Genomic DNA, 12,385 nt, shown 5'->3' with positions numbered 1-12,385 from the left:
AGACTGTGAGCTCCTGGGCGGTTGGTGCTGTATCACGTTTTTCTGCATCCCTAATGCTTCACTGCATAATAAGGCACTCAGGAAAACAGGGAGAAGGGTTGGCCTAGATGACCACTGAGAGCCCTTCTTGTCCAAAGTCGATTGCTTATACAGTCTCTGCTATGGGGACCTGTTGGCCTTCCTCCGTGTCTAGAGGCCTGTTTTAACAACAGGCAGATAGATGCTTTCCTAACCAGTCTTATCCAATTAAAGTCTTTCCAACTTGGTCTTCAAGAAGAGCCAGTCATGGAGGATGTGCAGTTATCTGTAGAGATTAGCAGAGGAAACGTCTGGTACTTCGAGATCACTTCCTTGCTGTTTTTGGAAAAGATGCTGGGGTGTGTGCTCTTTAATGTAAGGGGAGTGGTATTGGTCCAGTGTCTTTGGCCGTAGGCAGGAAGAGCTGCTGCTTATGACTAGAAGGTAATCCACAGTGAGCCATTGGGTGCTTTGTACGCCACTTCTCAGCTTTGCTTACGTGAGATCAATCCCTTTGCAGATGGCCACCCTGAAAGCTGCTTAACAGGACTTCCTTCCTGTAGGCACAGAGGCAGCTAAGTGGTCTTTGCACAGCCTCCCTGTAGGTCATTTGGTTGATGTTTGTTAAGCTTTTACTGGGTACCCTGGAATGTTTTCAAATAGAGCCATGGCAAATCCTTATCTGGTTTACTCTAAAACCATAATCTGAGGCATTTTTCCCATTGTTACAGGCTTCTTACAGTGACCCATATTAAAAATTTCTTTTCGAATTTAGGGCCAGGCAAACTTTGCCTTCTCCCGGGAAACTAGGTTGCTTTCTCCTTTTATAATGAACAGAAAAGTGGGGAAGGAAAACATGTATTGTTTGTATACTTTGCACCATGCAGTGTGTGCTTGGGCCTCTCTGACAAACCCTGCAGGGTAGGTTGTATTCTCCTTTTTTCCCAGAGAAAGAAGTTGAGACATGCAGAAAGGTCAACTAACTTGCCCAAGTTTCCCTGGATTTATACTCAGTTCTGCTTCTTTGCCACACTATGCGTGGCTCTTTCTGTACCACACTGCCTTTCCAACTGATTATGTTTCTCCTCTTCTCCTTGGCTTCCAGACTGCTCAACACACAATGTGATATTCCATCTAGCACTTATATTCACTTACCCTCAACATCAGCAATTTATTTCTACGTTCCTGAACTATCTCTTTTTCTCTGTGTGTGTTTATGTGTAAATCTCTCTGTGTTCTTTATAAAGTCATCACAAAAGGTTTTTGGAAAACTGTATGGATAAGTGAATTGAATACAGTAAGTAACATTGCCAGCTGGGCATGGTGGTGTGCTCCTATAGCTGAGACAGGAGGATCCCTTGAGCCCAGGAGTTTGAGGCTGCAGTGACTTATGATTGTGCCACTGCACTCCAACCTGGGCAGCAGAGTGAGACCCTGTCTCTAAAAGAAAAAATAAATAAAAACCAAAAGGTAACATTGTACCTGACAAACTAACTTGTGGTTAGGGAGATGAGTCCACAGGTAACAAAGGGTATGTGTGATAAGAGTTGTTGAAGATAGAGTTCAGAGGGGAAGATGCCCTTTCTGGGTAAGGTAGTCAGGGTGGACTTCCTGGAAGAGGCGAAACTTGAAGGCGGTCTTGACAAATGGGTAGTTTTGATAGTGCACAGCAACTGTAAAGGTGTGTAGGACTTAGAGTGTAAAATCTGTGGTTATCAAAATGGCCTTGCAGAACAGGTTTTCTGGTGGGAAGGGAGAGATTTGGGTCAGATATTAAAGTGGGGAGTCTGGTGATGCCTTTTTCAAATCCTCTGTATCCTTGATGGAGGGTCCCAGAACACTGGAGCTGGGAGAGCCTGCACCCTGTTGAGGATGAGAGGCAGAGGCTGGCAGAACAGAAGTGACTTGCACAAGACCTCTCTGCTAGCCTGGAACCCAGGTCCCTGATTACCAGTTTAATGCTCTTTCTTTAAAGTGACAGCCTTCTACAAGGGTCCTTTTCAAACTTTTATTTTATTTATTTTTATTATGATGATGATTTTTAGACGGAGTTTTGCTCTTGTTGCCCAGGCTGGAGTGCGGTGGCTAGATCTTGGCTCACTGCAACCACTGCTTCCCAGATTCAAACAATTCTTCCGCCTCAGCCTCCTGAGTAGCTGGGATTACAGGCACCAGCCACCAATGCCTGGCTAATTTTTATATTTTTAGTAGACATGGGGCTTCACCAAGTTGGCCAGGCTGGTCTTGACTCCTGACCTTAGGTGATCCGCCCACCTCGGCCTCCCAAAGTACTGGTGTTACAGGCATGAGCCACCCCGCCCAGCTGTTAACTTTTAAGTTCAGGGTTACAAGTGCAGGTTTGTTGTATCCGTAGATTTGTGTCATGAGGGCATGACAGATCATTTCATTACCCAGGTACTAAACCTAGTACCCATTAGTTATTTTTCCTGCTCCTCTCCCTCCTCCCATCCTCCACCCTCCAATAGGTCCCAGTGTGTCCGTGTGTTCTCACCTTCAGTTTCCACTTTTAAGTGAGAACTTGTGGTATTTGGTTTTCTGTTCGTTCATTAGTTTGTTAAGAATAATGGCCTCCTTGGGAGGTGAGGCAGGGGAATCACTTGAACCTGGGAGGCGGAGGTTGCAATGAGCCAAGATCGCGCCACTGCACTCCAGCCTGGCAACAGAGGGAGACTCCGTCTCAAACAAAACAAAACAAAAAAAGACAAAAAAAAAAAAAAAAAAGAATAATGGCCTCCAGTTCTGTCCATGTTTCTGCAAAGGACATGATCTCATTCTTTTTATGACTGCATAGTAGTCTATGATGTATATATACCACATTTTCTTTTCCAATCTACCATCGATGGGGTATTTAGGTTGATTTCATGTCTTTGCTATTGTGAATAGTGCTGCAATGAACATACATGTGCCGGTATCTTTATGTTAGAACGATATTTTTAGTAGAGACGAAGTCTTGCTATGTTGCCCAGACTGGTCTCGAACTCCCAGGTTCAAGTAATCCTTTTGCCTGGGCCTAAGTGTTGGGATTACAGGTGTGAGCCATTGTGCCTGGCCAATTACGTATATTAACAACTGCCCTTGCGAGAGGACACAAAGGAAATTAACTAACAGGCAGGGTTCTGGTAACAGACAAATCAAAAACGCAAGACAACCTTGGGAAAAGAGCATAGAAAAATCAGTTTCACACACTCTCCTTGCTGAAGTTCCCCATCCTTCACAAAGCGTTTCTTTGAGTGCCCTTGCTCCTGTAGTCCCTTATTTCTATTGTGGAAAAGGGTCTTATTAAGATCCAATTAATCAGAAAAATCAGAGGTCATGATCAGGGATGTCAGTGGGAGTCGTGGGTCCAGGGAAAAGGCAGAGTGTTACTGAAGCAGCAGCAGGACCCAAGAGACCTTGAGGCTGATTCCAGTCTTGGAGCAGAAGCTGATAGCTCAAACTCCTTGTTGGGTTTGGACATGCCAACCTGTAGCCTTAGGAGCATATGCCTGCAGGGTGGAATAGCTCTTGTATGAGTAAAGTATGTCCTGTGTCATGTATGCATTGTCAGTCGATTTGTATTGTTAGCCATAGTTAGGTTCTTTTTTTTTTTTTTAATTTTTAAGACAGGGTCTCTCTCTGTTGCCCAGGCTGGAGTGCAGTGGTGCAATCATTGCTCACTGCAGCCTCCAACTCCTGGGTCCAGTGATCCTCCTACAGACATGTGCACCACGCTGGCTGACATAGTTATGTTCTATAAAGTCCTGCTTCAAACACTGAATTAGGGAACACTGAACCACTGTTCCTAGGGAAAACACAGGGTTAGGCTCCTTTGAGCCTGGGGGAACAACATTTTCTTTAACCGATCTATGTGTAATCTTATGTTATATATGTTCCTGTTAAAAGAGGCCAGGCACGATGGCTCATGCCTGTAATCTCAGCACTTTGGGAGGCTGAGGCGGGTGGATTACCTGAAGTTAGGAGTTCCAGACCAACCTGACCAACATGGTGAAACCCTGTCTTTACTAAAAATACAAAAATTATCTGGGTGTGGTGGTGGGCACCTGTAGTCCCAGCTACTCAGGAGGCTAAGGCAGGAGAATCGCTTGAACCCTGGAGGTAGAGGTTGCAGGCTGAGATCGTGTGCCACTGCACTCCAGCTTGGGCAACAGAGTGAGACTCCGTCTCAAAACAAACAAATAAAAAAAATCCAAAAGACACCCTATTTAATATGTATTTTTGATTCATTAACATTAAACTCCTAGCCATCAACACTGTAACTCATGCCTGAATGAAGATTCTCTAATACACAGATTTTCTCTGCAAGTCATAATCATCTTGCACCCAAGAACACTAGACTGCACCTCAGTACTGTGCTTGGGGGCTGTTCCAAATGACAAAATCGCCAACACAAAGTACACAAGCACCAAAAATGTGGCACTAGACAGACCACAAAAAGGACACTTGTTTCCATTAGAACAGCTGAGTTGGGAAGACAGAGAATGTTCCCTTTTTCAACCTTAGGGAATGTGCCATTAGGCACCTTAAATTTTTTGCCAATCTGCACAAATTTGAAAATGACTTTGAAAGCACCATGAGCATTGATTTTGGGGTTACAGATAAATTTTAATCAGTAGGGTAATTCGCAAATATGGAATCTGTGGATAGTGAGGATCTCCCTCCTTTGGCATAATGTTAGCCCCCATGGTGTATCCAGCCTAGCTCAGGGCACCTCACCATGCTGAGGGTACTTAGTGGATGAAGGCTGGACTGCGGGATGAGGCTGTGGGCAGATTCTTGTGTTTGCTTGTCTTAGGTGCTAGAAAAAGGCAAGCTGTCCTCCCTCAGCCCTGCAGTAGCTTCTTCTAGAAGGGCTGCTGCCAGCGGAATGGTGCCCTTCTCTCTCTGCTCAAGTCTACAGGTAGGAGGGACCCTATACTATTATGCAGGGGACCCTGGCGGCAGCCCTACAACAGACTTGCCCTTTCTTAAGAGGAGCTGAGACCAATCCTTCACCCAAAGGAATAATCCTCTTATGGAGGTGTTTCAGGCCAAGGGTGGGGGGTTCCTGGGGCCCCCATGCCTCAAATTGTGGCCTTATGCCTGGGCTATCTCAGAGGAACCTTTCCCAAGTGTTTTGCCTGCCGTGTGCAGGCAAATAATAATAATAATATTATTATTACTGTTTCTCCTCTGCAGAGCTGTTTATTTCCCCTTTGAGAGATGATTCCTGGGGAGGACCTGAATTTTCTCTTTTGGCAGCTGGGGGGCTTCCCTTCCAGGTCTGACCCACAGGCTGTGCTGTGGAGCAGGGCTGTGCAGTTTGCTTCTGTTGTCCTCTTGGGATTAGAGTAAGGCCCTGCGGCCTCCTGGCTCCCTAGAGAGGGCTCACTGGACACCAGTGTCCTACATGAGGTGATGAGCGGGTGGGAGGGCTTGTCATGGGTGCTGCCGGCTCCACCCTCTCCTGTCTCTCTAGATAGCCCATTGGAGGGAGGCAAGGAGGGGGATAGGGATGGATGTGTCAGGGTAGAAACCGGTGGCCGTTCCCAGCTTCCATCAGCGGCATAAGGTTGTCTGAGAAGCAGGGCTTCCCCACAGGTGTGGACGCGTGATTAACGCTGGCTTAGAGACGGTGCTCTGGAGAACAGGTGGACATTCTCTGCCACTGAAGGACCCATTCAATTGCTTTCTTTGGCACTTTGTGAGAGTTGACTTTTCACTTGCCTTTTTTTTTTCATATGAGGGAGAAAAACTCAACCTTTTTTTGCAATTAGAATTTTTCCCATGTGGGTAATCACACTGGAAAAAAAGCTTTTAAATCCTTTGAAAACCACACATAAGTGAGGCTCACATAAGCGGGGAGAACATTCAATCAGCGGGGATGGCCAGACATGGAGGCACTTCAGCGGGTTATCATGTAAGGAAACAATTATTTCAGGTTTATTTTCGGTTTGCTCGTTGCAGCATATTTCAATTAGTTCGTCAGTGTTGCAATCTGACAGGCCAAACGTTTATTGTGGTTGAACCATCTGGGAGGCGGGAGGCCTACAGCCTTCCCCATGGCAGTAAGGAACTACTAGTTTAAAGGAAATTTGTTTGATGTGTTTAAAACCCAACACTAAAATACCATTAATAACAAAAGCCTCAAGAGTTCTGAAAGCACTCTCACTTTGCCATCAACTGGGCACGCATCACCCTAGCCTTCATTCTTCCCCTATGCGGGACATTTTCCAATATGCTGAAGCAAAGTTTTCAAGTGGCTTACTTAATTGGACCAGAGCACGATTTGTATTAACCCAGCAAGGAAAAGAGCTCACTAATTTATACTTGAGTGTGAAGTAGCTTGTGCATTTACTGCTGAGAGTAGCAAGGGATGCCTTTAGCAGATTCTTGCGATTAGTATGCAGCTGAGCTCCTGTCCTGTACTGTGATAGAGAGTGTTAGTGTGATTTCAGTTCCCAGCCTTGAGTGACTCACCGAAGCATTGTGAGTTCATGGTAATGACTGCTGACTGGTGCAATTTGTCGTGCACTCCTTGGGTACCAAGACTTTATAGTACCTGATTTCATCCGTTTTTCATTTTACCTTAATTATTCATCCCCTCCACCCCCCACTAAAAGTTCTCTTTCCTGAGGAATGTTCTGTCTGACTTTCCAGCAGTGGGGAAAAAGGAACTTAGAATCAAACAAATAGGAGAGCCAGAGGAGCACTGGAAAAAACGGAGTCCAAGGGTTTGACCTTTCCACAGAGGAATGACTTTCCATTTCCCTGAAACCCTAAGATCACAGGGCTGGGTGTGGGGTGTTGGCAGTGGAGTGGGATTAAGACTCAAGGACACGGCTAGTGAACTGGAGGCCGGCTTATAAAATCTGGGACGTGCAGCTCTCTCAGATTTGTCTTGGTGGCCTGGGAGCTGCAGGACTGGTGCTTGGAGGGTTCAGGCCAGTGGCCCCCATACCATATCCAGCCTCATCAACTCTGCATCATTGGCTTTTCCAGTGCTTGAGATTCCTGCTCCAGGAGATGGCTGCTCTTCCCTCTCCAGGGAAGCCTCCAATCCAGAGGCATCCCTGGCCTAGCCGAGCTGCTTCTCAGGCTGGGGGGATCTTAGCTATTTGTGTTTGAGTCACTGGTGCTGGGCGCAGTGGCATGGTGGTGAACCAGTGTCTGTGGATCATTCTTGCAGAGGCAGTGACTGGAGGTGCAGAAGGGAGGGGCCTTTCCCATTTACCCATCTTTTGTCTAAGATGCCACAGTGCACACGATACTTCTGCCCATTGTGCTTCACAGGACTCTCACAAATGCTGCTGTGTCCATTTTGCAGGTGAGGAAACTGAGGCTCAGAGAAGCCTCATGGTGTGGCCCCCAGTGCTTTTACTTATTGTGTCTCACAGATGGGGACTCTAAGACTCAGAGAGGTCATGACTTAGGCCTCACTGTATAGGCAGTTAACTGCTGGCCTGGACTGTAGACCTGATTCCTCATGTTTACGCTTGTGTTCGGTCATGTTCTGTTACACAGCCTGTGCTGTGTTGTTCTGTTGTTTTAAAAAATCCACCATGACCTGGTTGAGTCTAAGCAGTACAAAGTAACTTTCAATTTGGGTTTGTGTGGGTTCCCCTCCCCTTTTCCTTTTTCCAAAGAGGAAAACAGAATTACTCTTCTGTTTGTTCTGTAGCTTTTCCTTTTCAAAGAGGCCAAAGGGATGCATGGACTTAGAGCAGATTCACCAAGACAGGATTGCATGCTCTGGGATCACATCTACTTATGTGACTTTGAGGCCAAATTCAGACCCACTTGTGAAGTTGTCCAGCCATAAACCTGGACAACTTCACAAGTTGGCTGGAGGTTAGAGAGCAGGAGTGGTGTCAAGGTAGGCCTCTGGGGTGTGGTCCTGGGGGGTTTAGGAGTCTTACTTGAGAGTTGGTGTTTTTTTTCTCCCTTTAAGGGAGAACAACATTCAGACTGGCTAGGTGACAGCTGGTCAAGCAGATCCCTGTATATGGCCTCCTTTCTGTTAGTGGGTGGGGATTTTTTAAAAAAGAGTACAGTTCTGGCCAAGCATGGTGGTTCATGCCTGTAATCCCAGCACTTTGGGAGGCTGAGGTAGGGTCGGGAGTTCGAGACCAGCCTGACCACCATGGAGAAACCCTGTCTCTACTAAAAATACAAAATTAGCCAGGTGTGATGGCACATGCCTGTAATCTCAGCTACTCAGGAGGCTGAGGCAGCAGAATCACTTTAATCCAGGAGGTGAGTTGCGGTGAGCCAAGATCGCGCCACTGCACTCCACCCTGAGCAACAAGAACGAAATTCTGTCTCAAAAAAAAAAAAAAAAAAAAAAAAAAATAGCACAGTTCCTAGCTGCTTGTCCTGGAGGAGGGGCCTCACTTAACCTCCAGCCAGGGCCAGCTCAGTCTCTATCTTTCCCTGAGCCTGCTCACTGTTGGTCTTTTCCTTGTGCTCTGACTTATTAAAGAAGGAGCAGGGGCCCAGAGCTGACCTCATGAATAGAGCAACAGGTTGGGAAGGAGGAGGTCAGAACTTGTGGCTGTGTCTTCTGGGGGTGCCCGCCTTCCTTGCTGTCTCTGGGCTCTTCAGGGCTGAAGGAGCAGAAGGACTTGTGGCCACTAGGCTAAGAGGATTAAGGGTGACGCAGGTGGGCCCAGTGTAGGAACCTCTGACTCAGGTCTCCTTAGCAGGGCCTGTGTTCCCCAGGGACCTGAGGGGGCACGTTCAGAGCAGCTGAACCTGGGTTCTTGCTCTGGATAGAGACAGTTCCTTGAACTTAAACCTTAGAGTCAGACCTGCATTGCTGTCCTCTTGATTTAGCTTCCAGGGCCCAGGTATCCCAGCCAGCCAGTGGACTGCGTGGGTACACTGTTTGAGTTATCGTTTTTTTAGGTTTCCTCAGGTTGCCTAACTTGGTTCTAAATTTGAAAGAGGGATTTAATTAAATCTCTGAATGAAAGAAAACTTGGGGAAGGTAGTCTGTGGGGAACGGGCAATAATAAGTCATACCTGGAAAAGTAGAGATGGACTACTTGGCCCTGGAATGGCCCGGGAGTCCCCAAAAAAACAAACAGTGCAGTCTCAGGGCTGGGCCTCCCTTTTCTCCAAGTGGTGGATTGCCGGTTTATTCCTACTCTTACTACAGTCTTGCCGAGGTGCTTGGAATAATCCAGAAGGATTCCAAGCTTCTGGCCATGTTAAGGCCTCAGATGCGGAGATAAAATGCAGTAGATTCCAGCAGATACGGCGTGTGGGAGAGGACAGGAAGGGTTTCGGAAGCCCAGTGGAAAAAGAGAGGCATCAGGTGAGGCTTTGGACAGAGCAGGAGGGAAGGCAGAGATGTGAGACTGTCTGTTTTTAAAAATTGAGGTGAAATTACACATGGTATGAAATTAACCATTTTAATTAATTAATTAATTATTTTTGAGATGGGATCTCACTCTGTTACCCAGGCTGGAGTGCAGTGGCACAATCGTAGCTCACTGCAACCTCAACCTCCTGGGCTCAAGGGATCCTCCTGCCTCAGCCTTCCAAGTAGCTGGGACTATAGGCTTGCATCACAGTGCTTGGCTAATTTCCTAATTTTTTGTAGAGACAGGGTCTTGCTACGTTGCCTGAGCTGGTCTTAAACACCTGGCTTCAAGTGATCCTCCTGCCTGGGCCTCTCAAGGTGCTGGGATTACAGGCGTGAACCACTGTGCCCAGCTGGTAAAATTAACCATTTTTAAAGCATATGATTCAGTGTTATATAGTATATTCACAACAGTGTGCACCCACTGGCTCTCTCGAATTCCAGAACACTTTCATCACTCCAGAAGGAGACCCCACCCAGTGGCAGTCACTCCCCATTCCTCCCTCTCCCAGGCCCCTGGCAACAACTCCTCTACTTTCTGTTTCTATTGATTTACGTATTCTGGACATTTCATATAAATGGAATTATATAACGTATGGACTTTTGTGTCTGGTTTCTTTCACGCAACGTAGTGTTTTCAAGGTTCATCCATGTCGTAGCATGGATCAGTACTTTATTCCTTTTTTTTCTGGTAAAATTTACATAATATAAAATTTACCATTTTTAAGCATTTTTATTTTTGAAACAGGGTCTCTCTCTGCTGCTTATAAGTGACACCAACACAGGTCACTGCAGCCTCAAACTCCTGGGCTCAAGTGATCCTCTCGCTTCAGCCTCCTGAGTAGCTGGGACTACAGGCACACATCACCATGCCTGGATAATTTTTGTATTTTTTTTGTAGAGATAAGGTTTCACCATGTTGCCCAGGCTGGTCTCAAACTCCTGAGCTCAAGCGATCCACCTGCCTCAGCCTCCCAAAGTGCTGGGATTACAGGCTTGAGCCATTGCAACAGCTGTCTTTTCTTTTTAAGACTGACTTATGGTTTATTGTATGTGTATATCACATTTTCTTTCTTCATTCGTCCGTTGATAGACATTTGGGTGTTTCTGGTCCAGCAAAATTTTGACTTTGGTTTGTCTCTGGATGAAGAACAACGAAAGACAACTGAACTAGGAGGGTTTAGGGACCCAGAGATATCAGTTGTCCCATTTCCAAGGTAAGTGACCATTGACACTTTCATCTTTTTTTTTCTTCTTTTTTTTGAGACGGAATCTTGCTCTGTCATCCAGACTGGAGTGCAGTGGCACGATCTTGGCTCACTGCAGCCTCCACCTCCCGGGTTCAAGCGATTCTCCTGCCTTAGCCTCACGAGTAGCTCGGACTGCAGGCATGCACCACCATGTCCCACTAATTTTTATATTTTTAGTAGAGATGGGGTTTCACTATGTTGGCCAGGCTTGTCTCAAACTCCTGGCCTCAAGTGATCCACCTGCCTTAGCCCCCCAGAGTGCTGGGATTACAGTCAGGGATTGTAATCCCTGTACACTGGGATTACAGTGCCCAGCTACAAGAGTACCTTTCTGTGCCTTGGTTTCAATATCAACCTGGTGACAGTAGCAGTGCTCCCTCTCGAGGCTGCTGTGTGGATTCAGTGAGAGACTGGATGGGAGGGTGAAGCTGGAGGCTTCGTGAGCTGTGAAGTGCACTCATGAGCCACTGTCATCCTGGTCAGGCACAGAGCAGGTCTTCATCAGTCATAGGTATAAGGGTTGATAGGGCACAGCCTTCTTCTGCCCAAATGGCCTTCCATGGTCTGGAAGGAGCCAGAGGGGCTCACCTGTGATTCTACCTGCCATAGGGCTCCCTCTCCTGCAGAGTTTCTGGGGCCAGCTCCAGGAAAAGGTGGCAAGCATGTGTCCTGGCTCTCGGTGGCCTTCTCTGAATGTGCTCTGACTCCTAGCAGTTAGTGGTAGGGAAGGCAGGAGACTCATGGCCTCTTGTAATTCTGTCTCCTTGGTCCACTTCTTTGGTGCTCCAGGAAATGAAGCCAGGAGGATGACATGGACAGCCTCCTGGGTGGCTGACTCAGAGCAGAAAGTCAATCTAGCATTCATGAAGTCACACTTGCCTTCATTAGGCTAATTAACTTTCTATGTGAAAGTGCTCCATGAGCAAGTGACTTAGGAAATCCATTATCAGGCCAGCATCAGTTTTGTGTGCAGCAGTGCTTACAATACTGTGCTGTACGTTTCCATATTCACCAATTAAGCGTGCTTAATTATTATTATTTTTGAGACAGAGTCTCACTGTGTCACCCAGGCTGGAGTGCAGAGGCTCAATCTCAGCTCACTGCAGCCTCTGCCTCCCGGGTTCAAGTGATTCTCCTCCCTTGGCCTCCTGAGTAGCTGAGATTACAGGTGCGTGTCAGCGCACCTATAGTCTAATTTTTTGTATTTTTAGTAGAGATGGGATTTCACTGTGTTGGCCAGGATGTTCTCGATCTCCTGACCTCGTGATCCGCCTGCCTCAGCCTCCCAAAGTACTGGGATTACAGGCATGAGCCACTGTGCCCGGCCAGGTGCTTAATTATTAACTTAGGGCTGGGTGACTAAGGAAGAGTTGCATTCAACATGCTTTATTTAAGAATTTTGGCCGGGCACGGTGGCTCAAGCCTGTAATCCCAGCACTTTGGGAGGCCGAGGCGGGTGGATCACGAGGTCAAGAGATCGAGACCATCCTGGTCAACATGGTGAAACCCCATCTCTACTAAAAATACAAAAAATTAGCTGGGCATGGTGGCGCGTGCCTGTAATCCCAGCTACTCAGGAGGCTGAGGCAGGAGAATTGCCTGAACCCAGGAGGCGGAGGTTGCGGTGAGCCGAGATCGCGCCATTGCACTCCAGCCTGGGTAACATGAGTGAAACTCCGTCTCAAAAAAAAAAAAAAAAAAAAAGAATTTTAAGGCCATTTGTGAATATGGTAAATAATCATACTCTTAATCT

General features: G+C 46.8%; 1 protein-coding gene across 10 annotated transcripts in view; it reads left to right on the top strand.

Moving 5' to 3' along the window:
• Positions 1–12,385, top strand: part of PITPNM2 (phosphatidylinositol transfer protein membrane associated 2) — a 164,680-nt gene that overhangs the window by 2,093 nt on the left and 150,202 nt on the right. The gene's annotated exons all lie outside the window — the stretch shown is intronic.

Source organism: Sapajus apella, unplaced genomic scaffold (genome assembly GCF_009761245.1).
Source record: "Sapajus apella isolate SASKATOON/1434 unplaced genomic scaffold, GSC_monkey_1.0 scaffold2, whole genome shotgun sequence".
In the NCBI taxonomy this organism is placed as follows: Eukaryota; Metazoa; Chordata; class Mammalia; order Primates; family Cebidae; genus Sapajus; species Sapajus apella.
The sequence above is the reverse complement of the archived record's forward strand: the minus strand, read 5'-3'. Positions and strand labels throughout refer to the sequence as shown.